At 51.6% G+C, this 23,067-nt stretch overlaps 10 non-coding genes across 10 annotated transcripts; all 10 read left to right on the top strand.

Annotated features, from left to right (window-relative positions):
• Nucleotides 1-1,781: 1,781 nt before the first annotated feature.
• On the top strand, nucleotides 1,782-1,944 carry LOC126446573 (U1 spliceosomal RNA). The gene has a single exon (XR_007583344.1). It is a non-coding gene; the product is annotated as a U1 spliceosomal RNA (small nuclear RNA).
• A 2,157-nt stretch (nucleotides 1,945-4,101) lies between these two features.
• On the top strand, nucleotides 4,102-4,264 carry LOC126446572 (U1 spliceosomal RNA). The gene has a single exon (XR_007583343.1). It is a non-coding gene; the product is annotated as a U1 spliceosomal RNA (small nuclear RNA).
• Nucleotides 4,265-6,421: 2,157 nt separating this feature from the next.
• Nucleotides 6,422-6,584, top strand: LOC126446571 (U1 spliceosomal RNA). The gene has a single exon (XR_007583342.1). It is a non-coding gene; the product is annotated as a U1 spliceosomal RNA (small nuclear RNA).
• Nucleotides 6,585-8,742: 2,158 nt separating this feature from the next.
• LOC126446570 (U1 spliceosomal RNA) lies at nucleotides 8,743-8,905 on the top strand. Its single transcript, XR_007583341.1, has one exon. It is a non-coding gene; the product is annotated as a U1 spliceosomal RNA (small nuclear RNA).
• Nucleotides 8,906-11,062: 2,157 nt separating this feature from the next.
• LOC126446569 (U1 spliceosomal RNA) lies at nucleotides 11,063-11,225 on the top strand. Its single transcript, XR_007583340.1, has one exon. It is a non-coding gene; the product is annotated as a U1 spliceosomal RNA (small nuclear RNA).
• Nucleotides 11,226-13,382: 2,157 nt separating this feature from the next.
• LOC126446581 (U1 spliceosomal RNA) lies at nucleotides 13,383-13,545 on the top strand. Its single transcript, XR_007583351.1, has one exon. It is a non-coding gene; the product is annotated as a U1 spliceosomal RNA (small nuclear RNA).
• Nucleotides 13,546-15,702: 2,157 nt separating this feature from the next.
• LOC126446580 (U1 spliceosomal RNA) lies at nucleotides 15,703-15,865 on the top strand. The gene has a single exon (XR_007583350.1). It is a non-coding gene; the product is annotated as a U1 spliceosomal RNA (small nuclear RNA).
• A 2,157-nt stretch (nucleotides 15,866-18,022) lies between these two features.
• On the top strand, nucleotides 18,023-18,185 carry LOC126446579 (U1 spliceosomal RNA). The gene has a single exon (XR_007583349.1). It is a non-coding gene; the product is annotated as a U1 spliceosomal RNA (small nuclear RNA).
• A 2,158-nt stretch (nucleotides 18,186-20,343) lies between these two features.
• LOC126446578 (U1 spliceosomal RNA) lies at nucleotides 20,344-20,506 on the top strand. Its single transcript, XR_007583348.1, has one exon. It is a non-coding gene; the product is annotated as a U1 spliceosomal RNA (small nuclear RNA).
• Nucleotides 20,507-22,663: 2,157 nt separating this feature from the next.
• On the top strand, nucleotides 22,664-22,826 carry LOC126446568 (U1 spliceosomal RNA). The gene has a single exon (XR_007583339.1). It is a non-coding gene; the product is annotated as a U1 spliceosomal RNA (small nuclear RNA).
• Nucleotides 22,827-23,067: the final 241 nt, after the last annotated feature.

Genomic DNA, 23,067 nt, shown 5'->3' with positions numbered 1-23,067 from the left:
AGCCGGCGTACACGAGGCGTCGCCCAGCCGAACGCTTTGTCGTCTGTGGCCAGGTACATGAGGGGGCCGGCAGCAAGCGTCTAGCGTAGCGTCCCGAGACTTGCAGACTTGCGGCACTTGAGGAGCTTGCGGGGATGTGAAATGACGTGGCCAACTGTACCGAAAACGGGGAAGAGAAATTCTAGGCAACAGCCACTTGTGCTCCCAGGCGGCCACACTGACAACGAGGGCCAGCGTTGCTCAAATTCGGTGATGGGACGAGAACCGCTGTAGGCTGTTTATTAGGCCACGACAGTGAGCGTTTACTTTCTGTAAGGAATGTCTTGTCGTCGCAGGTGTTGTGTTTCGCCTGTACTCGGGGCTCCCAGGGAAAGTAGAAAACGCAATGTTATCAGGTGTTTTTCTTGCAAGAAATCGAGTCAAAAGGTCTGTATTACACACGTCTTTACCAGGTTCGGAACTTCAAATCTGTTTATGGCCTCTTTACAAGCTCGCTATTCGTCTTCCAAAATATTAAAAGTACACCATACCTCCAGATTCAGCCGTCCCCCACCCCCTGTACAAACTGTCTGTCGTATGGGCGCCCTTGGAGTGAGAACAGATAGGTTTCGAATGGAATGGAAATAACATCTGTAACAAGTGTAATTAAAAACACAATTTCTCCCTACTCACTGACAAAATATCCGAACAGTGCCTTCTGTAACACACACAGTTCTACATTGACAGACGCGTAATAGCGGCAGTTTCAATAAATTACTAATTGCAGAAACGGGTAGCCCTCAGTGAATTCGTTGTTGCATCACTACATTCACAGAAAAGAGACTTCCTTGTTTCCCATCGCTTTGTTACACACCTGACGTGTTGTGTTTACAAACAAAAAGCAATTTAGTTTTATCTTTACCTAATCCACGTCTAAGCCAAGATTGCTACAAGGTATCAATCGTTTACCAAATACCGCACAATTAATCTGCATCTTCGAAATCAACCCGACACAGCTGAAATGTTGTCATGGATGAGACTTTATTTTTCTCTCTTATGCGCGAAGAAAATATGTCCATATTCCGAATGAAAATTTGCACAAATATTCGATCGAGCTTTCCACGTCCTACTCGGAAGGAGAAGCAAAAAGAAGTGTTACCTTTTAAGTGTCTTCTGTTACTCGGCGTCGAATGTCGAACGTGCTGGCTGATGTTCGTTCTTGGAGTTCACTGACGTCCTGTTTGTTCGTCGCGCACAACACTCACGAGTGCATCCAGCTCTCTTAGAACATCTGACAGTCTGAGCTGTGGTCCTTCAGTTGCTCGGCGACAGTCGACCGCGCGTGACAATGCTGCCGTATTTGCTAGCACTAAGGGCTCTCCTGGAAGGAGCGAAAGTAAAGTGTGGCTTGCATTGTGGCTGCAAAAAGCACTCATTCCGCAGATCGCATTCGCGGTTTCAACAGCCGAGGAAGAGGGCTCGTTGGAGACGGAGAGGAGGGCCCGGAGGCGGCAACCCGGACTTGGCCCGCCATCTTCCGGAGGGAACGGTAAATTAACCCCAGCAGCGGCCGGCGCCGCGAGCCGTATGGTGCTGCTCGCACAAAATGCATCGTTTTTCTCGGCAGAGGAGCGTTGTTGCGACTGTCTGCCATCTAACTCGACAGCCAATAGCTCTCTTGTAAGGAGACAGGTACATGGACGGCCACCATTCTGTTCGCCGATTGCGGAAACGTCAGGAGCTCTCGTTACATCTCGATAGCGCGAGGCACTACAAATTCTCGCCTGTGGCGCGACGAATGCATACTTACCTGGCGTAGGGGATACCGTGATCATGAAGGCGGTTCCTCCGGGGTGAGGCCCTTCCATTGCACTTCGGTCGAGCTGACCCCCGCGATTACTCCAAATGTGAGTAACTCGGGCGCATAATTTTTGGTAGTCGGGACTTGCGTTCGCGCTGTCCCGGTGTCTATTTCAATTGCAAACGCAGTATTCTGTGGTAGCAGTCGGTAACTAGTGCGTCTGAGCACTCGGCCAGCAACGTGTTCCGCAAGGGACTGCCAAACGCAGCAGCACTCGCGCTACGCGCGTACCACACGTCTGCGTCGACCTGGCGTCAAACCCAGAGCCAGAGCACACTGTCTGTTCGATAAGCGCGGGGGACGCGCACCAGTAGTAGCAGCGGCAGCCGCGAGATGGCACAAGCGGTCTAACTCTGGTACGACATCCACATTAATGGCCGAACGGCGACTTTTGGCTTTCTCTGTCCATCAGGGGAATGCGCGCCAAACGCAATTGGACGGCGCGGCATTCCCTGCACGCGCGGCGACCGCGGTGGCGCGAGCCGGCGTACACGAGGCGTCGCCCAGCCGAACGCTTTGTCGTCTGTGGCCAGGTACATGAGGGGGCCGGCAGCAAGCGTCTAGCGTAGCGTCCCGAGACTTGCAGACTTGCGGCACTTGAGGAGCTTGCGGGGATGTGAAATGACGTGGCCAACTGTACCGAAAACGGGGAAGAGAAATTCTAGGCAACAGCCACTTGTGCTCCCAGGCGGCCACACTGACAACGAGGGCCAGCGTTGCTCAAATTCGGTGATGGGACGAGAACCGCTGTAGGCTGTTTATTAGGCCACGACAGTGAGCGTTTACTTTCTGTAAGGAATGTCTTGTCGTCGCAGGTGTTGTGTTTCGCCTGTACTCGGGGCTCCCAGGGAAAGTAGAAAACGCAATGTTATCAGGTGTTTTTCTTGCAAGAAATCGAGTCAAAAGGTCTGTATTACACACGTCTTTACCAGGTTCGGAACTTCAAATCTGTTTATGGCCTCTTTACAAGCTCGCTATTCGTCTTCCAAAATATTAAAAGTACACCATACCTCCAGATTCAGCCGTCCCCCACCCCCTGTACAAACTGTCTGTCGTATGGGCGCCCTTGGAGTGAGAACAGATAGGTTTCGAATGGAATGGAAATAACATCTGTAACAAGTGTAATTAAAAACACAATTTCTCCCTACTCACTGACAAAATATCCGAACAGTGCCTTCTGTAACACACACAGTTCTACATTGACAGACGCGTAATAGCGGCAGTTTCAATAAATTACTAATTGCAGAAACGGGTAGCCCTCAGTGAATTCGTTGTTGCATCACTACATTCACAGAAAAGAGACTTCCTTGTTTCCCATCGCTTTGTTACACACCTGACGTGTTGTGTTTACAAACAAAAAGCAATTTAGTTTTATCTTTACCTAATCCACGTCTAAGCCAAGATTGCTACAAGGTATCAATCGTTTACCAAATACCGCACAATTAATCTGCATCTTCGAAATCAACCCGACACAGCTGAAATGTTGTCATGGATGAGACTTTATTTTTCTCTCTTATGCGCGAAGAAAATATGTCCATATTCCGAATGAAAATTTGCACAAATATTCGATCGAGCTTTCCACGTCCTACTCGGAAGGAGAAGCAAAAAGAAGTGTTACCTTTTAAGTGTCTTCTGTTACTCGGCGTCGAATGTCGAACGTGCTGGCTGATGTTCGTTCTTGGAGTTCACTGACGTCCTGTTTGTTCGTCGCGCACAACACTCACGAGTGCATCCAGCTCTCTTAGAACATCTGACAGTCTGAGCTGTGGTCCTTCAGTTGCTCGGCGACAGTCGACCGCGCGTGACAATGCTGCCGTATTTGCTAGCACTAAGGGCTCTCCTGGAAGGAGCGAAAGTAAAGTGTGGCTTGCATTGTGGCTGCAAAAAGCACTCATTCCGCAGATCGCATTCGCGGTTTCAACAGCCGAGGAAGAGGGCTCGTTGGAGACGGAGAGGAGGGCCCGGAGGCGGCAACCCGGACTTGGCCCGCCATCTTCCGGAGGGAACGGTAAATTAACCCCAGCAGCGGCCGGCGCCGCGAGCCGTATGGTGCTGCTCGCACAAAATGCATCGTTTTTCTCGGCAGAGGAGCGTTGTTGCGACTGTCTGCCATCTAACTCGACAGCCAATAGCTCTCTTGTAAGGAGACAGGTACATGGACGGCCACCATTCTGTTCGCCGATTGCGGAAACGTCAGGAGCTCTCGTTACATCTCGATAGCGCGAGGCACTACAAATTCTCGCCTGTGGCGCGACGAATGCATACTTACCTGGCGTAGGGGATACCGTGATCATGAAGGCGGTTCCTCCGGGGTGAGGCCCTTCCATTGCACTTCGGTCGAGCTGACCCCCGCGATTACTCCAAATGTGAGTAACTCGGGCGCATAATTTTTGGTAGTCGGGACTTGCGTTCGCGCTGTCCCGGTGTCTATTTCAATTGCAAACGCAGTATTCTGTGGTAGCAGTCGGTAACTAGTGCGTCTGAGCACTCGGCCAGCAACGTGTTCCGCAAGGGACTGCCAAACGCAGCAGCACTCGCGCTACGCGCGTACCACACGTCTGCGTCGACCTGGCGTCAAACCCAGAGCCAGAGCACACTGTCTGTTCGATAAGCGCGGGGGACGCGCACCAGTAGTAGCAGCGGCAGCCGCGAGATGGCACAAGCGGTCTAACTCTGGTACGACATCCACATTAATGGCCGAACGGCGACTTTTGGCTTTCTCTGTCCATCAGGGGAATGCGCGCCAAACGCAATTGGACGGCGCGGCATTCCCTGCACGCGCGGCGACCGCGGTGGCGCGAGCCGGCGTACACGAGGCGTCGCCCAGCCGAACGCTTTGTCGTCTGTGGCCAGGTACATGAGGGGGCCGGCAGCAAGCGTCTAGCGTAGCGTCCCGAGACTTGCAGACTTGCGGCACTTGAGGAGCTTGCGGGGATGTGAAATGACGTGGCCAACTGTACCGAAAACGGGGAAGAGAAATTCTAGGCAACAGCCACTTGTGCTCCCAGGCGGCCACACTGACAACGAGGGCCAGCGTTGCTCAAATTCGGTGATGGGACGAGAACCGCTGTAGGCTGTTTATTAGGCCACGACAGTGAGCGTTTACTTTCTGTAAGGAATGTCTTGTCGTCGCAGGTGTTGTGTTTCGCCTGTACTCGGGGCTCCCAGGGAAAGTAGAAAACGCAATGTTATCAGGTGTTTTTCTTGCAAGAAATCGAGTCAAAAGGTCTGTATTACACACGTCTTTACCAGGTTCGGAACTTCAAATCTGTTTATGGCCTCTTTACAAGCTCGCTATTCGTCTTCCAAAATATTAAAAGTACACCATACCTCCAGATTCAGCCGTCCCCCACCCCCTGTACAAACTGTCTGTCGTATGGGCGCCCTTGGAGTGAGAACAGATAGGTTTCGAATGGAATGGAAATAACATCTGTAACAAGTGTAATTAAAAACACAATTTCTCCCTACTCACTGACAAAATATCCGAACAGTGCCTTCTGTAACACACACAGTTCTACATTGACAGACGCGTAATAGCGGCAGTTTCAATAAATTACTAATTGCAGAAACGGGTAGCCCTCAGTGAATTCGTTGTTGCATCACTACATTCACAGAAAAGAGACTTCCTTGTTTCCCATCGCTTTGTTACACACCTGACGTGTTGTGTTTACAAACAAAAAGCAATTTAGTTTTATCTTTACCTAATCCACGTCTAAGCCAAGATTGCTACAAGGTATCAATCGTTTACCAAATACCGCACAATTAATCTGCATCTTCGAAATCAACCCGACACAGCTGAAATGTTGTCATGGATGAGACTTTATTTTTCTCTCTTATGCGCGAAGAAAATATGTCCATATTCCGAATGAAAATTTGCACAAATATTCGATCGAGCTTTCCACGTCCTACTCGGAAGGAGAAGCAAAAAGAAGTGTTACCTTTTAAGTGTCTTCTGTTACTCGGCGTCGAATGTCGAACGTGCTGGCTGATGTTCGTTCTTGGAGTTCACTGACGTCCTGTTTGTTCGTCGCGCACAACACTCACGAGTGCATCCAGCTCTCTTAGAACATCTGACAGTCTGAGCTGTGGTCCTTCAGTTGCTCGGCGACAGTCGACCGCGCGTGACAATGCTGCCGTATTTGCTAGCACTAAGGGCTCTCCTGGAAGGAGCGAAAGTAAAGTGTGGCTTGCATTGTGGCTGCAAAAAGCACTCATTCCGCAGATCGCATTCGCGGTTTCAACAGCCGAGGAAGAGGGCTCGTTGGAGACGGAGAGGAGGGCCCGGAGGCGGCAACCCGGACTTGGCCCGCCATCTTCCGGAGGGAACGGTAAATTAACCCCAGCAGCGGCCGGCGCCGCGAGCCGTATGGTGCTGCTCGCACAAAATGCATCGTTTTTCTCGGCAGAGGAGCGTTGTTGCGACTGTCTGCCATCTAACTCGACAGCCAATAGCTCTCTTGTAAGGAGACAGGTACATGGACGGCCACCATTCTGTTCGCCGATTGCGGAAACGTCAGGAGCTCTCGTTACATCTCGATAGCGCGAGGCACTACAAATTCTCGCCTGTGGCGCGACGAATGCATACTTACCTGGCGTAGGGGATACCGTGATCATGAAGGCGGTTCCTCCGGGGTGAGGCCCTTCCATTGCACTTCGGTCGAGCTGACCCCCGCGATTACTCCAAATGTGAGTAACTCGGGCGCATAATTTTTGGTAGTCGGGACTTGCGTTCGCGCTGTCCCGGTGTCTATTTCAATTGCAAACGCAGTATTCTGTGGTAGCAGTCGGTAACTAGTGCGTCTGAGCACTCGGCCAGCAACGTGTTCCGCAAGGGACTGCCAAACGCAGCAGCACTCGCGCTACGCGCGTACCACACGTCTGCGTCGACCTGGCGTCAAACCCAGAGCCAGAGCACACTGTCTGTTCGATAAGCGCGGGGGACGCGCACCAGTAGTAGCAGCGGCAGCCGCGAGATGGCACAAGCGGTCTAACTCTGGTACGACATCCACATTAATGGCCGAACGGCGACTTTTGGCTTTCTCTGTCCATCAGGGGAATGCGCGCCAAACGCAATTGGACGGCGCGGCATTCCCTGCACGCGCGGCGACCGCGGTGGCGCGAGCCGGCGTACACGAGGCGTCGCCCAGCCGAACGCTTTGTCGTCTGTGGCCAGGTACATGAGGGGGCCGGCAGCAAGCGTCTAGCGTAGCGTCCCGAGACTTGCAGACTTGCGGCACTTGAGGAGCTTGCGGGGATGTGAAATGACGTGGCCAACTGTACCGAAAACGGGGAAGAGAAATTCTAGGCAACAGCCACTTGTGCTCCCAGGCGGCCACACTGACAACGAGGGCCAGCGTTGCTCAAATTCGGTGATGGGACGAGAACCGCTGTAGGCTGTTTATTAGGCCACGACAGTGAGCGTTTACTTTCTGTAAGGAATGTCTTGTCGTCGCAGGTGTTGTGTTTCGCCTGTACTCGGGGCTCCCAGGGAAAGTAGAAAACGCAATGTTATCAGGTGTTTTTCTTGCAAGAAATCGAGTCAAAAGGTCTGTATTACACACGTCTTTACCAGGTTCGGAACTTCAAATCTGTTTATGGCCTCTTTACAAGCTCGCTATTCGTCTTCCAAAATATTAAAAGTACACCATACCTCCAGATTCAGCCGTCCCCCACCCCCTGTACAAACTGTCTGTCGTATGGGCGCCCTTGGAGTGAGAACAGATAGGTTTCGAATGGAATGGAAATAACATCTGTAACAAGTGTAATTAAAAACACAATTTCTCCCTACTCACTGACAAAATATCCGAACAGTGCCTTCTGTAACACACACAGTTCTACATTGACAGACGCGTAATAGCGGCAGTTTCAATAAATTACTAATTGCAGAAACGGGTAGCCCTCAGTGAATTCGTTGTTGCATCACTACATTCACAGAAAAGAGACTTCCTTGTTTCCCATCGCTTTGTTACACACCTGACGTGTTGTGTTTACAAACAAAAAGCAATTTAGTTTTATCTTTACCTAATCCACGTCTAAGCCAAGATTGCTACAAGGTATCAATCGTTTACCAAATACCGCACAATTAATCTGCATCTTCGAAATCAACCCGACACAGCTGAAATGTTGTCATGGATGAGACTTTATTTTTCTCTCTTATGCGCGAAGAAAATATGTCCATATTCCGAATGAAAATTTGCACAAATATTCGATCGAGCTTTCCACGTCCTACTCGGAAGGAGAAGCAAAAAGAAGTGTTACCTTTTAAGTGTCTTCTGTTACTCGGCGTCGAATGTCGAACGTGCTGGCTGATGTTCGTTCTTGGAGTTCACTGACGTCCTGTTTGTTCGTCGCGCACAACACTCACGAGTGCATCCAGCTCTCTTAGAACATCTGACAGTCTGAGCTGTGGTCCTTCAGTTGCTCGGCGACAGTCGACCGCGCGTGACAATGCTGCCGTATTTGCTAGCACTAAGGGCTCTCCTGGAAGGAGCGAAAGTAAAGTGTGGCTTGCATTGTGGCTGCAAAAAGCACTCATTCCGCAGATCGCATTCGCGGTTTCAACAGCCGAGGAAGAGGGCTCGTTGGAGACGGAGAGGAGGGCCCGGAGGCGGCAACCCGGACTTGGCCCGCCATCTTCCGGATGGGAACGGTAAATTAACCCCAGCAGCGGCCGGCGCCGCGAGCCGTATGGTGCTGCTCGCACAAAATGCATCGTTTTTCTCGGCAGAGGAGCGTTGTTGCGACTGTCTGCCATCTAACTCGACAGCCAATAGCTCTCTTGTAAGGAGACAGGTACATGGACGGCCACCATTCTGTTCGCCGATTGCGGAAACGTCAGGAGCTCTCGTTACATCTCGATAGCGCGAGGCACTACAAATTCTCGCCTGTGGCGCGACGAATGCATACTTACCTGGCGTAGGGGATACCGTGATCATGAAGGCGGTTCCTCCGGGGTGAGGCCCTTCCATTGCACTTCGGTCGAGCTGACCCCCGCGATTACTCCAAATGTGAGTAACTCGGGCGCATAATTTTTGGTAGTCGGGACTTGCGTTCGCGCTGTCCCGGTGTCTATTTCAATTGCAAACGCAGTATTCTGTGGTAGCAGTCGGTAACTAGTGCGTCTGAGCACTCGGCCAGCAACGTGTTCCGCAAGGGACTGCCAAACGCAGCAGCACTCGCGCTACGCGCGTACCACACGTCTGCGTCGACCTGGCGTCAAACCCAGAGCCAGAGCACACTGTCTGTTCGATAAGCGCGGGGGACGCGCACCAGTAGTAGCAGCGGCAGCCGCGAGATGGCACAAGCGGTCTAACTCTGGTACGACATCCACATTAATGGCCGAACGGCGACTTTTGGCTTTCTCTGTCCATCAGGGGAATGCGCGCCAAACGCAATTGGACGGCGCGGCATTCCCTGCACGCGCGGCGACCGCGGTGGCGCGAGCCGGCGTACACGAGGCGTCGCCCAGCCGAACGCTTTGTCGTCTGTGGCCAGGTACATGAGGGGGCCGGCAGCAAGCGTCTAGCGTAGCGTCCCGAGACTTGCAGACTTGCGGCACTTGAGGAGCTTGCGGGGATGTGAAATGACGTGGCCAACTGTACCGAAAACGGGGAAGAGAAATTCTAGGCAACAGCCACTTGTGCTCCCAGGCGGCCACACTGACAACGAGGGCCAGCGTTGCTCAAATTCGGTGATGGGACGAGAACCGCTGTAGGCTGTTTATTAGGCCACGACAGTGAGCGTTTACTTTCTGTAAGGAATGTCTTGTCGTCGCAGGTGTTGTGTTTCGCCTGTACTCGGGGCTCCCAGGGAAAGTAGAAAACGCAATGTTATCAGGTGTTTTTCTTGCAAGAAATCGAGTCAAAAGGTCTGTATTACACACGTCTTTACCAGGTTCGGAACTTCAAATCTGTTTATGGCCTCTTTACAAGCTCGCTATTCGTCTTCCAAAATATTAAAAGTACACCATACCTCCAGATTCAGCCGTCCCCCACCCCCTGTACAAACTGTCTGTCGTATGGGCGCCCTTGGAGTGAGAACAGATAGGTTTCGAATGGAATGGAAATAACATCTGTAACAAGTGTAATTAAAAACACAATTTCTCCCTACTCACTGACAAAATATCCGAACAGTGCCTTCTGTAACACACACAGTTCTACATTGACAGACGCGTAATAGCGGCAGTTTCAATAAATTACTAATTGCAGAAACGGGTAGCCCTCAGTGAATTCGTTGTTGCATCACTACATTCACAGAAAAGAGACTTCCTTGTTTCCCATCGCTTTGTTACACACCTGACGTGTTGTGTTTACAAACAAAAAGCAATTTAGTTTTATCTTTACCTAATCCACGTCTAAGCCAAGATTGCTACAAGGTATCAATCGTTTACCAAATACCGCACAATTAATCTGCATCTTCGAAATCAACCCGACACAGCTGAAATGTTGTCATGGATGAGACTTTATTTTTCTCTCTTATGCGCGAAGAAAATATGTCCATATTCCGAATGAAAATTTGCACAAATATTCGATCGAGCTTTCCACGTCCTACTCGGAAGGAGAAGCAAAAAGAAGTGTTACCTTTTAAGTGTCTTCTGTTACTCGGCGTCGAATGTCGAACGTGCTGGCTGATGTTCGTTCTTGGAGTTCACTGACGTCCTGTTTGTTCGTCGCGCACAACACTCACGAGTGCATCCAGCTCTCTTAGAACATCTGACAGTCTGAGCTGTGGTCCTTCAGTTGCTCGGCGACAGTCGACCGCGCGTGACAATGCTGCCGTATTTGCTAGCACTAAGGGCTCTCCTGGAAGGAGCGAAAGTAAAGTGTGGCTTGCATTGTGGCTGCAAAAAGCACTCATTCCGCAGATCGCATTCGCGGTTTCAACAGCCGAGGAAGAGGGCTCGTTGGAGACGGAGAGGAGGGCCCGGAGGCGGCAACCCGGACTTGGCCCGCCATCTTCCGGAGGGAACGGTAAATTAACCCCAGCAGCGGCCGGCGCCGCGAGCCGTATGGTGCTGCTCGCACAAAATGCATCGTTTTTCTCGGCAGAGGAGCGTTGTTGCGACTGTCTGCCATCTAACTCGACAGCCAATAGCTCTCTTGTAAGGAGACAGGTACATGGACGGCCACCATTCTGTTCGCCGATTGCGGAAACGTCAGGAGCTCTCGTTACATCTCGATAGCGCGAGGCACTACAAATTCTCGCCTGTGGCGCGACGAATGCATACTTACCTGGCGTAGGGGATACCGTGATCATGAAGGCGGTTCCTCCGGGGTGAGGCCCTTCCATTGCACTTCGGTCGAGCTGACCCCCGCGATTACTCCAAATGTGAGTAACTCGGGCGCATAATTTTTGGTAGTCGGGACTTGCGTTCGCGCTGTCCCGGTGTCTATTTCAATTGCAAACGCAGTATTCTGTGGTAGCAGTCGGTAACTAGTGCGTCTGAGCACTCGGCCAGCAACGTGTTCCGCAAGGGACTGCCAAACGCAGCAGCACTCGCGCTACGCGCGTACCACACGTCTGCGTCGACCTGGCGTCAAACCCAGAGCCAGAGCACACTGTCTGTTCGATAAGCGCGGGGGACGCGCACCAGTAGTAGCAGCGGCAGCCGCGAGATGGCACAAGCGGTCTAACTCTGGTACGACATCCACATTAATGGCCGAACGGCGACTTTTGGCTTTCTCTGTCCATCAGGGGAATGCGCGCCAAACGCAATTGGACGGCGCGGCATTCCCTGCACGCGCGGCGACCGCGGTGGCGCGAGCCGGCGTACACGAGGCGTCGCCCAGCCGAACGCTTTGTCGTCTGTGGCCAGGTACATGAGGGGGCCGGCAGCAAGCGTCTAGCGTAGCGTCCCGAGACTTGCAGACTTGCGGCACTTGAGGAGCTTGCGGGGATGTGAAATGACGTGGCCAACTGTACCGAAAACGGGGAAGAGAAATTCTAGGCAACAGCCACTTGTGCTCCCAGGCGGCCACACTGACAACGAGGGCCAGCGTTGCTCAAATTCGGTGATGGGACGAGAACCGCTGTAGGCTGTTTATTAGGCCACGACAGTGAGCGTTTACTTTCTGTAAGGAATGTCTTGTCGTCGCAGGTGTTGTGTTTCGCCTGTACTCGGGGCTCCCAGGGAAAGTAGAAAACGCAATGTTATCAGGTGTTTTTCTTGCAAGAAATCGAGTCAAAAGGTCTGTATTACACACGTCTTTACCAGGTTCGGAACTTCAAATCTGTTTATGGCCTCTTTACAAGCTCGCTATTCGTCTTCCAAAATATTAAAAGTACACCATACCTCCAGATTCAGCCGTCCCCCACCCCCTGTACAAACTGTCTGTCGTATGGGCGCCCTTGGAGTGAGAACAGATAGGTTTCGAATGGAATGGAAATAACATCTGTAACAAGTGTAATTAAAAACACAATTTCTCCCTACTCACTGACAAAATATCCGAACAGTGCCTTCTGTAACACACACAGTTCTACATTGACAGACGCGTAATAGCGGCAGTTTCAATAAATTACTAATTGCAGAAACGGGTAGCCCTCAGTGAATTCGTTGTTGCATCACTACATTCACAGAAAAGAGACTTCCTTGTTTCCCATCGCTTTGTTACACACCTGACGTGTTGTGTTTACAAACAAAAAGCAATTTAGTTTTATCTTTACCTAATCCACGTCTAAGCCAAGATTGCTACAAGGTATCAATCGTTTACCAAATACCGCACAATTAATCTGCATCTTCGAAATCAACCCGACACAGCTGAAATGTTGTCATGGATGAGACTTTATTTTTCTCTCTTATGCGCGAAGAAAATATGTCCATATTCCGAATGAAAATTTGCACAAATATTCGATCGAGCTTTCCACGTCCTACTCGGAAGGAGAAGCAAAAAGAAGTGTTACCTTTTAAGTGTCTTCTGTTACTCGGCGTCGAATGTCGAACGTGCTGGCTGATGTTCGTTCTTGGAGTTCACTGACGTCCTGTTTGTTCGTCGCGCACAACACTCACGAGTGCATCCAGCTCTCTTAGAACATCTGACAGTCTGAGCTGTGGTCCTTCAGTTGCTCGGCGACAGTCGACCGCGCGTGACAATGCTGCCGTATTTGCTAGCACTAAGGGCTCTCCTGGAAGGAGCGAAAGTAAAGTGTGGCTTGCATTGTGGCTGCAAAAAGCACTCATTCCGCAGATCGCATTCGCGGTTTCAACAGCCGAGGAAGAGGGCTCGTTGGAGACGGAGAGGAGGGCCCGGAGGCGGCAACCCGGACTTGGCCCGCCATCTTCCGGAGGGAACGGTAAATTAACCCCAGCAGCGGCCGGCGCCGCGAGCCGTATGGTGCTGCTCGCACAAAATGCATCGTTTTTCTCGGCAGAGGAGCGTTGTTGCGACTGTCTGCCATCTAACTCGACAGCCAATAGCTCTCTTGTAAGGAGACAGGTACATGGACGGCCACCATTCTGTTCGCCGATTGCGGAAACGTCAGGAGCTCTCGTTACATCTCGATAGCGCGAGGCACTACAAATTCTCGCCTGTGGCGCGACGAATGCATACTTACCTGGCGTAGGGGATACCGTGATCATGAAGGCGGTTCCTCCGGGGTGAGGCCCTTCCATTGCACTTCGGTCGAGCTGACCCCCGCGATTACTCCAAATGTGAGTAACTCGGGCGCATAATTTTTGGTAGTCGGGACTTGCGTTCGCGCTGTCCCGGTGTCTATTTCAATTGCAAACGCAGTATTCTGTGGTAGCAGTCGGTAACTAGTGCGTCTGAGCACTCGGCCAGCAACGTGTTCCGCAAGGGACTGCCAAACGCAGCAGCACTCGCGCTACGCGCGTACCACACGTCTGCGTCGACCTGGCGTCAAACCCAGAGCCAGAGCACACTGTCTGTTCGATAAGCGCGGGGGACGCGCACCAGTAGTAGCAGCGGCAGCCGCGAGATGGCACAAGCGGTCTAACTCTGGTACGACATCCACATTAATGGCCGAACGGCGACTTTTGGCTTTCTCTGTCCATCAGGGGAATGCGCGCCAAACGCAATTGGACGGCGCGGCATTCCCTGCACGCGCGGCGACCGCGGTGGCGCGAGCCGGCGTACACGAGGCGTCGCCCAGCCGAACGCTTTGTCGTCTGTGGCCAGGTACATGAGGGGGCCGGCAGCAAGCGTCTAGCGTAGCGTCCCGAGACTTGCAGACTTGCGGCACTTGAGGAGCTTGCGGGGATGTGAAATGACGTGGCCAACTGTACCGAAAACGGGGAAGAGAAATTCTAGGCAACAGCCACTTGTGCTCCCAGGCGGCCACACTGACAACGAGGGCCAGCGTTGCTCAAATTCGGTGATGGGACGAGAACCGCTGTAGGCTGTTTATTAGGCCACGACAGTGAGCGTTTACTTTCTGTAAGGAATGTCTTGTCGTCGCAGGTGTTGTGTTTCGCCTGTACTCGGGGCTCCCAGGGAAAGTAGAAAACGCAATGTTATCAGGTGTTTTTCTTGCAAGAAATCGAGTCAAAAGGTCTGTATTACACACGTCTTTACCAGGTTCGGAACTTCAAATCTGTTTATGGCCTCTTTACAAGCTCGCTATTCGTCTTCCAAAATATTAAAAGTACACCATACCTCCAGATTCAGCCGTCCCCCACCCCCTGTACAAACTGTCTGTCGTATGGGCGCCCTTGGAGTGAGAACAGATAGGTTTCGAATGGAATGGAAATAACATCTGTAACAAGTGTAATTAAAAACACAATTTCTCCCTACTCACTGACAAAATATCCGAACAGTGCCTTCTGTAACACACACAGTTCTACATTGACAGACGCGTAATAGCGGCAGTTTCAATAAATTACTAATTGCAGAAACGGGTAGCCCTCAGTGAATTCGTTGTTGCATCACTACATTCACAGAAAAGAGACTTCCTTGTTTCCCATCGCTTTGTTACACACCTGACGTGTTGTGTTTACAAACAAAAAGCAATTTAGTTTTATCTTTACCTAATCCACGTCTAAGCCAAGATTGCTACAAGGTATCAATCGTTTACCAAATACCGCACAATTAATCTGCATCTTCGAAATCAACCCGACACAGCTGAAATGTTGTCATGGATGAGACTTTATTTTTCTCTCTTATGCGCGAAGAAAATATGTCCATATTCCGAATGAAAATTTGCACAAATATTCGATCGAGCTTTCCACGTCCTACTCGGAAGGAGAAGCAAAAAGAAGTGTTACCTTTTAAGTGTCTTCTGTTACTCGGCGTCGAATGTCGAACGTGCTGGCTGATGTTCGTTCTTGGAGTTCACTGACGTCCTGTTTGTTCGTCGCGCACAACACTCACGAGTGCATCCAGCTCTCTTAGAACATCTGACAGTCTGAGCTGTGGTCCTTCAGTTGCTCGGCGACAGTCGACCGCGCGTGACAATGCTGCCGTATTTGCTAGCACTAAGGGCTCTCCTGGAAGGAGCGAAAGTAAAGTGTGGCTTGCATTGTGGCTGCAAAAAGCACTCATTCCGCAGATCGCATTCGCGGTTTCAACAGCCGAGGAAGAGGGCTCGTTGGAGACGGAGAGGAGGGCCCGGAGGCGGCAACCCGGACTTGGCCCGCCATCTTCCGGAGGGAACGGTAAATTAACCCCAGCAGCGGCCGGCGCCGCGAGCCGTATGGTGCTGCTCGCACAAAATGCATCGTTTTTCTCGGCAGAGGAGCGTTGTTGCGACTGTCTGCCATCTAACTCGACAGCCAATAGCTCTCTTGTAAGGAGACAGGTACATGGACGGCCACCATTCTGTTCGCCGATTGCGGAAACGTCAGGAGCTCTCGTTACATCTCGATAGCGCGAGGCACTACAAATTCTCGCCTGTGGCGCGACGAATGCATACTTACCTGGCGTAGGGGATACCGTGATCATGAAGGCGGTTCCTCCGGGGTGAGGCCCTTCCATTGCACTTCGGTCGAGCTGACCCCCGCGATTACTCCAAATGTGAGTAACTCGGGCGCATAATTTTTGGTAGTCGGGACTTGCGTTCGCGCTGTCCCGGTGTCTATTTCAATTGCAAACGCAGTATTCTGTGGTAGCAGTCGGTAACTAGTGCGTCTGAGCACTCGGCCAGCAACGTGTTCCGCAAGGGACTGCCAAACGCAGCAGCACTCGCGCTACGCGCGTACCACACGTCTGCGTCGACCTGGCGTCAAACCCAGAGCCAGAGCACACTGTCTGTTCGATAAGCGCGGGGGACGCGCACCAGTAGTAGCAGCGGCAGCCGCGAGATGGCACAAGCGGTCTAACTCTGGTACGACATCCACATTAATGGCCGAACGGCGACTTTTGGCTTTCTCTGTCCATCAGGGGAATGCGCGCCAAACGCAATTGGACGGCGCGGCATTCCCTGCACGCGCGGCGACCGCGGTGGCGCGAGCCGGCGTACACGAGGCGTCGCCCAGCCGAACGCTTTGTCGTCTGTGGCCAGGTACATGAGGGGGCCGGCAGCAAGCGTCTAGCGTAGCGTCCCGAGACTTGCAGACTTGCGGCACTTGAGGAGCTTGCGGGGATGTGAAATGACGTGGCCAACTGTACCGAAAACGGGGAAGAGAAATTCTAGGCAACAGCCACTTGTGCTCCCAGGCGGCCACACTGACAACGAGGGCCAGCGTTGCTCAAATTCGGTGATGGGACGAGAACCGCTGTAGGCTGTTTATTAGGCCACGACAGTGAGCGTTTACTTTCTGTAAGGAATGTCTTGTCGTCGCAGGTGTTGTGTTTCGCCTGTACTCGGGGCTCCCAGGGAAAGTAGAAAACGCAATGTTATCAGGTGTTTTTCTTGCAAGAAATCGAGTCAAAAGGTCTGTATTACACACGTCTTTACCAGGTTCGGAACTTCAAATCTGTTTATGGCCTCTTTACAAGCTCGCTATTCGTCTTCCAAAATATTAAAAGTACACCATACCTCCAGATTCAGCCGTCCCCCACCCCCTGTACAAACTGTCTGTCGTATGGGCGCCCTTGGAGTGAGAACAGATAGGTTTCGAATGGAATGGAAATAACATCTGTAACAAGTGTAATTAAAAACACAATTTCTCCCTACTCACTGACAAAATATCCGAACAGTGCCTTCTGTAACACACACAGTTCTACATTGACAGACGCGTAATAGCGGCAGTTTCAATAAATTACTAATTGCAGAAACGGGTAGCCCTCAGTGAATTCGTTGTTGCATCACTACATTCACAGAAAAGAGACTTCCTTGTTTCCCATCGCTTTGTTACACACCTGACGTGTTGTGTTTACAAACAAAAAGCAATTTAGTTTTATCTTTACCTAATCCACGTCTAAGCCAAGATTGCTACAAGGTATCAATCGTTTACCAAATACCGCACAATTAATCTGCATCTTCGAAATCAACCCGACACAGCTGAAATGTTGTCATGGATGAGACTTTATTTTTCTCTCTTATGCGCGAAGAAAATATGTCCATATTCCGAATGAAAATTTGCACAAATATTCGATCGAGCTTTCCACGTCCTACTCGGAAGGAGAAGCAAAAAGAAGTGTTACCTTTTAAGTGTCTTCTGTTACTCGGCGTCGAATGTCGAACGTGCTGGCTGATGTTCGTTCTTGGAGTTCACTGACGTCCTGTTTGTTCGTCGCGCACAACACTCACGAGTGCATCCAGCTCTCTTAGAACATCTGACAGTCTGAGCTGTGGTCCTTCAGTTGCTCGGCGACAGTCGACCGCGCGTGACAATGCTGCCGTATTTGCTAGCACTAAGGGCTCTCCTGGAAGGAGCGAAAGTAAAGTGTGGCTTGCATTGTGGCTGCAAAAAGCACTCATTCCGCAGATCGCATTCGCGGTTTCAACAGCCGAGGAAGAGGGCTCGTTGGAGACGGAGAGGAGGGCCCGGAGGCGGCAACCCGGACTTGGCCCGCCATCTTCCGGAGGGAACGGTAAATTAACCCCAGCAGCGGCCGGCGCCGCGAGCCGTATGGTGCTGCTCGCACAAAATGCATCGTTTTTCTCGGCAGAGGAGCGTTGTTGCGACTGTCTGCCATCTAACTCGACAGCCAATAGCTCTCTTGTAAGGAGACAGGTACATGGACGGCCACCATTCTGTTCGCCGATTGCGGAAACGTCAGGAGCTCTCGTTACATCTCGATAGCGCGAGGCACTACAAATTCTCGCCTGTGGCGCGACGAATGCATACTTACCTGGCGTAGGGGATACCGTGATCATGAAGGCGGTTCCTCCGGGGTGAGGCCCTTCCATTGCACTTCGGTCGAGCTGACCCCCGCGATTACTCCAAATGTGAGTAACTCGGGCGCATAATTTTTGGTAGTCGGGACTTGCGTTCGCGCTGTCCCGGTGTCTATTTCAATTGCAAACGCAGTATTCTGTGGTAGCAGTCGGTAACTAGTGCGTCTGAGCACTCGGCCAGCAACGTGTTCCGCAAGGGACTGCCAAACGCAGCAGCACTCGCGCTACGCGCGTACCACACGTCTGCGTCGACCTGGCGTCAAACCCAGAGCCAGAGCACACTGTCTGTTCGATAAGCGCGGGGGACGCGCACCAGTAGTAGCAGCGGCAGCCGCGAGATGGCACAAGCGGTCTAACTCTGGTACGACATCCACATTAATGGCCGAACGGCGACTTTTGGCTTTCTCTGTCCATCAGGGGAATGCGCGCCAAACGCAATTGGACGGCGCGGCATTCCCTGCACGCGCGGCGACCGCGGTGGCGCGAGCCGGCGTACACGAGGCGTCGCCCAGCCGAACGCTTTGTCGTCTGTGGCCAGGTACATGAGGGGGCCGGCAGCAAGCGTCTAGCGTAGCGTCCCGAGACTTGCAGACTTGCGGCACTTGAGGAGCTTGCGGGGATGTGAAATGACGTGGCCAACTGTACCGAAAACGGGGAAGAGAAATTCTAGGCAACAGCCACTTGTGCTCCCAGGCGGCCACACTGACAACGAGGGCCAGCGTTGCTCAAATTCGGTGATGGGACGAGAACCGCTGTAGGCTGTTTATTAGGCCACGACAGTGAGCGTTTACTTTCTGTAAGGAATGTCTTGTCGTCGCAGGTGTTGTGTTTCGCCTGTACTCGGGGCTCCCAGGGAAAGTAGAAAACGCAATGTTATCAGGTGTTTTTCTTGCAAGAAATCGAGTCAAAAGGTCTGTATTACACACGTCTTTACCAGGTTCGGAACTTCAAATCTGTTTATGGCCTCTTTACAAGCTCGCTATTCGTCTTCCAAAATATTAAAAGTACACCATACCTCCAGATTCAGCCGTCCCCCACCCCCTGTACAAACTGTCTGTCGTATGGGCGCCCTTGGAGTGAGAACAGATAGGTTTCGAATGGAATGGAAATAACATCTGTAACAAGTGTAATTAAAAACACAATTTCTCCCTACTCACTGACAAAATATCCGAACAGTGCCTTCTGTAACACACACAGTTCTACATTGACAGACGCGTAATAGCGGCAGTTTCAATAAATTACTAATTGCAGAAACGGGTAGCCCTCAGTGAATTCGTTGTTGCATCACTACATTCACAGAAAAGAGACTTCCTTGTTTCCCATCGCTTTGTTACACACCTGACGTGTTGTGTTTACAAACAAAAAGCAATTTAGTTTTATCTTTACCTAATCCACGTCTAAGCCAAGATTGCTACAAGGTATCAATCGTTTACCAAATACCGCACAATTAATCTGCATCTTCGAAATCAACCCGACACAGCTGAAATGTTGTCATGGATGAGACTTTATTTTTCTCTCTTATGCGCGAAGAAAATATGTCCATATTCCGAATGAAAATTTGCACAAATATTCGATCGAGCTTTCCACGTCCTACTCGGAAGGAGAAGCAAAAAGAAGTGTTACCTTTTAAGTGTCTTCTGTTACTCGGCGTCGAATGTCGAACGTGCTGGCTGATGTTCGTTCTTGGAGTTCACTGACGTCCTGTTTGTTCGTCGCGCACAACACTCACGAGTGCATCCAGCTCTCTTAGAACATCTGACAGTCTGAGCTGTGGTCCTTCAGTTGCTCGGCGACAGTCGACCGCGCGTGACAATGCTGCCGTATTTGCTAGCACTAAGGGCTCTCCTGGAAGGAGCGAAAGTAAAGTGTGGCTTGCATTGTGGCTGCAAAAAGCACTCATTCCGCAGATCGCATTCGCGGTTTCAACAGCCGAGGAAGAGGGCTCGTTGGAGACGGAGAGGAGGGCCCGGAGGCGGCAACCCGGACTTGGCCCGCCATCTTCCGGAGGGAACGGTAAATTAACCCCAGCAGCGGCCGGCGCCGCGAGCCGTATGGTGCTGCTCGCACAAAATGCATCGTTTTTCTCGGCAGAGGAGCGTTGTTGCGACTGTCTGCCATCTAACTCGACAGCCAATAGCTCTCTTGTAAGGAGACAGGTACATGGACGGCCACCATTCTGTTCGCCGATTGCGGAAACGTCAGGAGCTCTCGTTACATCTCGAATAGCGCGAGGCACTACAAATTCTCGCCTGTGGCGCGACGAATGCATACTTACCTGGCGTAGGGGATACCGTGATCATGAAGGCGGTTCCTCCGGGGTGAGGCCCTTCCATTGCACTTCGGTCGAGCTGACCCCCGCGATTACTCCAAATGTGAGTAACTCGGGCGCATAATTTTTGGTAGTCGGGACTTGCGTTCGCGCTGTCCCGGTGTCTATTTCAATTGCAAACGCAGTATTCTGTGGTAGCAGTCGGTAACTAGTGCGTCTGAGCACTCGGCCAGCAACGTGTTCCGCAAGGGACTGCCAAACGCAGCAGCACTCGCGCTACGCGCGTACCACACGTCTGCGTCGACCTGGCGTCAAACCCAGAGCCAGAGCACACTGTCTGTTCGATAAGCGCGGGGGACGCGCACCAGTAGTAGCAGCGGCAGCCGCGAGATGGCACAAGCGGTCTAACTCTGGTACGACATCCACATTAATGGCCGAACGGCGACTTTTGGCTTTCTCTGTCCATCAGGGGAATGCGCGCCAAACGCAATTGGACGGCGCGGCATTCCCTGCACGCGCGGCGACCGCGGTGGCGCGAGCCGGCGTACACGAGGCGTCGCCCAGCCGAACGCTTTGTCGTCTGTGGCCAGGTACATGAGGGGGCCGGCAGCAAGCGTCTAGCGTAGCGTCCCGAGACTTGCAGACTTGCGGCACTTGAGGAGCTTGCGGGGATGTGAAATGACGTGGCCAACTGTACCGAAAACGGGGAAGAGAAATTCTAGGCAACAGCCACTTGTGCTCCCAGGCGGCCACACTGACAACGAGGGCCAGCGTTGCTCAAATTCGGTGATGGGACGAGAACCGCTGTAGGCTGTTTATTAGGCCACGACAGTGAGCGTTTACTTTCTGTAAGGAATGTCTTGTCGTCGCAGGTGTTGTGTTTCGCCTGTACTCGGGGCTCCCAGGGAAAGTAGAAAACGCAATGTTATCAGGTGTTTTTCTTGCAAGAAATCGAGTCAAAAGGTCTGTATTACACACGTCTTTACCAGGTTCGGAACTTCAAATCTGTTTATGGCCTCTTTACAAGCTCGCTATTCGTCTTCCAAAATATTAAAAGTACACCATACCTCCAGATTCAGCCGTCCCCCACCCCCTGTACAAACTGTCTGTCGTATGGGCGCCCTTGGAGTGAGAACAGATAGGTTTCGAATGGAATGGAAATAACATCTGTAACAAGTGTAATTAAAAACACAATTTCTCCCTACTCACTGACAAAATATCCGAACAGTGCCTTCTGTAACACACACAGTTCTACATTGACAGACGCGTAATAGCGGCAGTTTCAATAAATTACTAATTGCAGAAACGGGTAGCCCTCAGTGAATTCGTTGTTGCATCACTACATTCACAGAAAAGAGACTTCCTTGTTTCCCATCGCTTTGTTACACACCTGACGTGTTGTGTTTACAAACAAAAAGCAATTTAGTTTTATCTTTACCTAATCCACGTCTAAGCCAAGATTGCTACAAGGTATCAATCGTTTACCAAATACCGCACAATTAATCTGCATCTTCGAAATCAACCCGACACAGCTGAAATGTTGTCATGGATGAGACTTTATTTTTCTCTCTTATGCGCGAAGAAAATATGTCCATATTCCGAATGAAAATTTGCACAAATATTCGATCGAGCTTTCCACGTCCTACTCGGAAGGAGAAGCAAAAAGAAGTGTTACCTTTTAAGTGTCTTCTGTTACTCGGCGTCGAATGTCGAACGTGCTGGCTGATGTTCGTTCTTGGAGTTCACTGACGTCCTGTTTGTTCGTCGCGCACAACACTCACGAGTGCATCCAGCTCTCTTAGAACATCTGACAGTCTGAGCTGTGGTCCTTCAGTTGCTCGGCGACAGTCGACCGCGCGTGACAATGCTGCCGTATTTGCTAGCACTAAGGGCTCTCCTGGAAGGAGCGAAAGTAAAGTGTGGCTTGCATTGTGGCTGCAAAAAGCACTCATTCCGCAGATCGCATTCGCGGTTTCAACAGCCGAGGAAGAGGGCTCGTTGGAGACGGAGAGGAGGGCCCGGAGGCGGCAACCCGGACTTGGCCCGCCATCTTCCGGAGGGAACGGTAAATTAACCCCAGCAGCGGCCGGCGCCGCGAGCCGTATGGTGCTGCTCGCACAAAATGCATCGTTTTTCTCGGCAGAGGAGCGTTGTTGCGACTGTCTGCCATCTAACTCGACAGCCAATAGCTCTCTTGTAAGGAGACAGGTACATGGACGGCCACCATTCTGTTCGCCGATTGCGGAAACGTCAGGAGCTCTCGTTACATCTCGATAGCGCGAGGCACTACAAATTCTCGCCTGTGGCGCGACGAATGCATACTTACCTGGCGTAGGGGATACCGTGATCATGAAGGCGGTTCCTCCGGGGTGAGGCCCTTCCATTGCACTTCGGTCGAGCTGACCCCCGCGATTACTCCAAATGTGAGTAACTCGGGCGCATAATTTTTGGTAGTCGGGACTTGCGTTCGCGCTGTCCCGGTGTCTATTTCAATTGCAAACGCAGTATTCTGTGGTAGCAGTCGGTAACTAGTGCGTCTGAGCACTCGGCCAGCAACGTGTTCCGCAAGGGACTGCCAAACGCAGCAGCACTCGCGCTACGCGCGTACCACACGTCTGCGTCGACCTGGCGTCAAACCCAGAGCCAGAGCACACTGTCTGTTCGATAAGCGCGGGGGACGCGCACCAGTAGTAGCAGCGGCAGCCGCGAGATGGCACAAGCG

This window comes from Schistocerca serialis, unplaced genomic scaffold (assembly GCF_023864345.2).
Source record: "Schistocerca serialis cubense isolate TAMUIC-IGC-003099 unplaced genomic scaffold, iqSchSeri2.2 HiC_scaffold_402, whole genome shotgun sequence".
Lineage (NCBI taxonomy): Eukaryota > Metazoa > Arthropoda > Insecta > Orthoptera > Acrididae > Schistocerca > Schistocerca serialis.
This window is presented reverse-complemented; position numbering and strand designations above follow the sequence as displayed.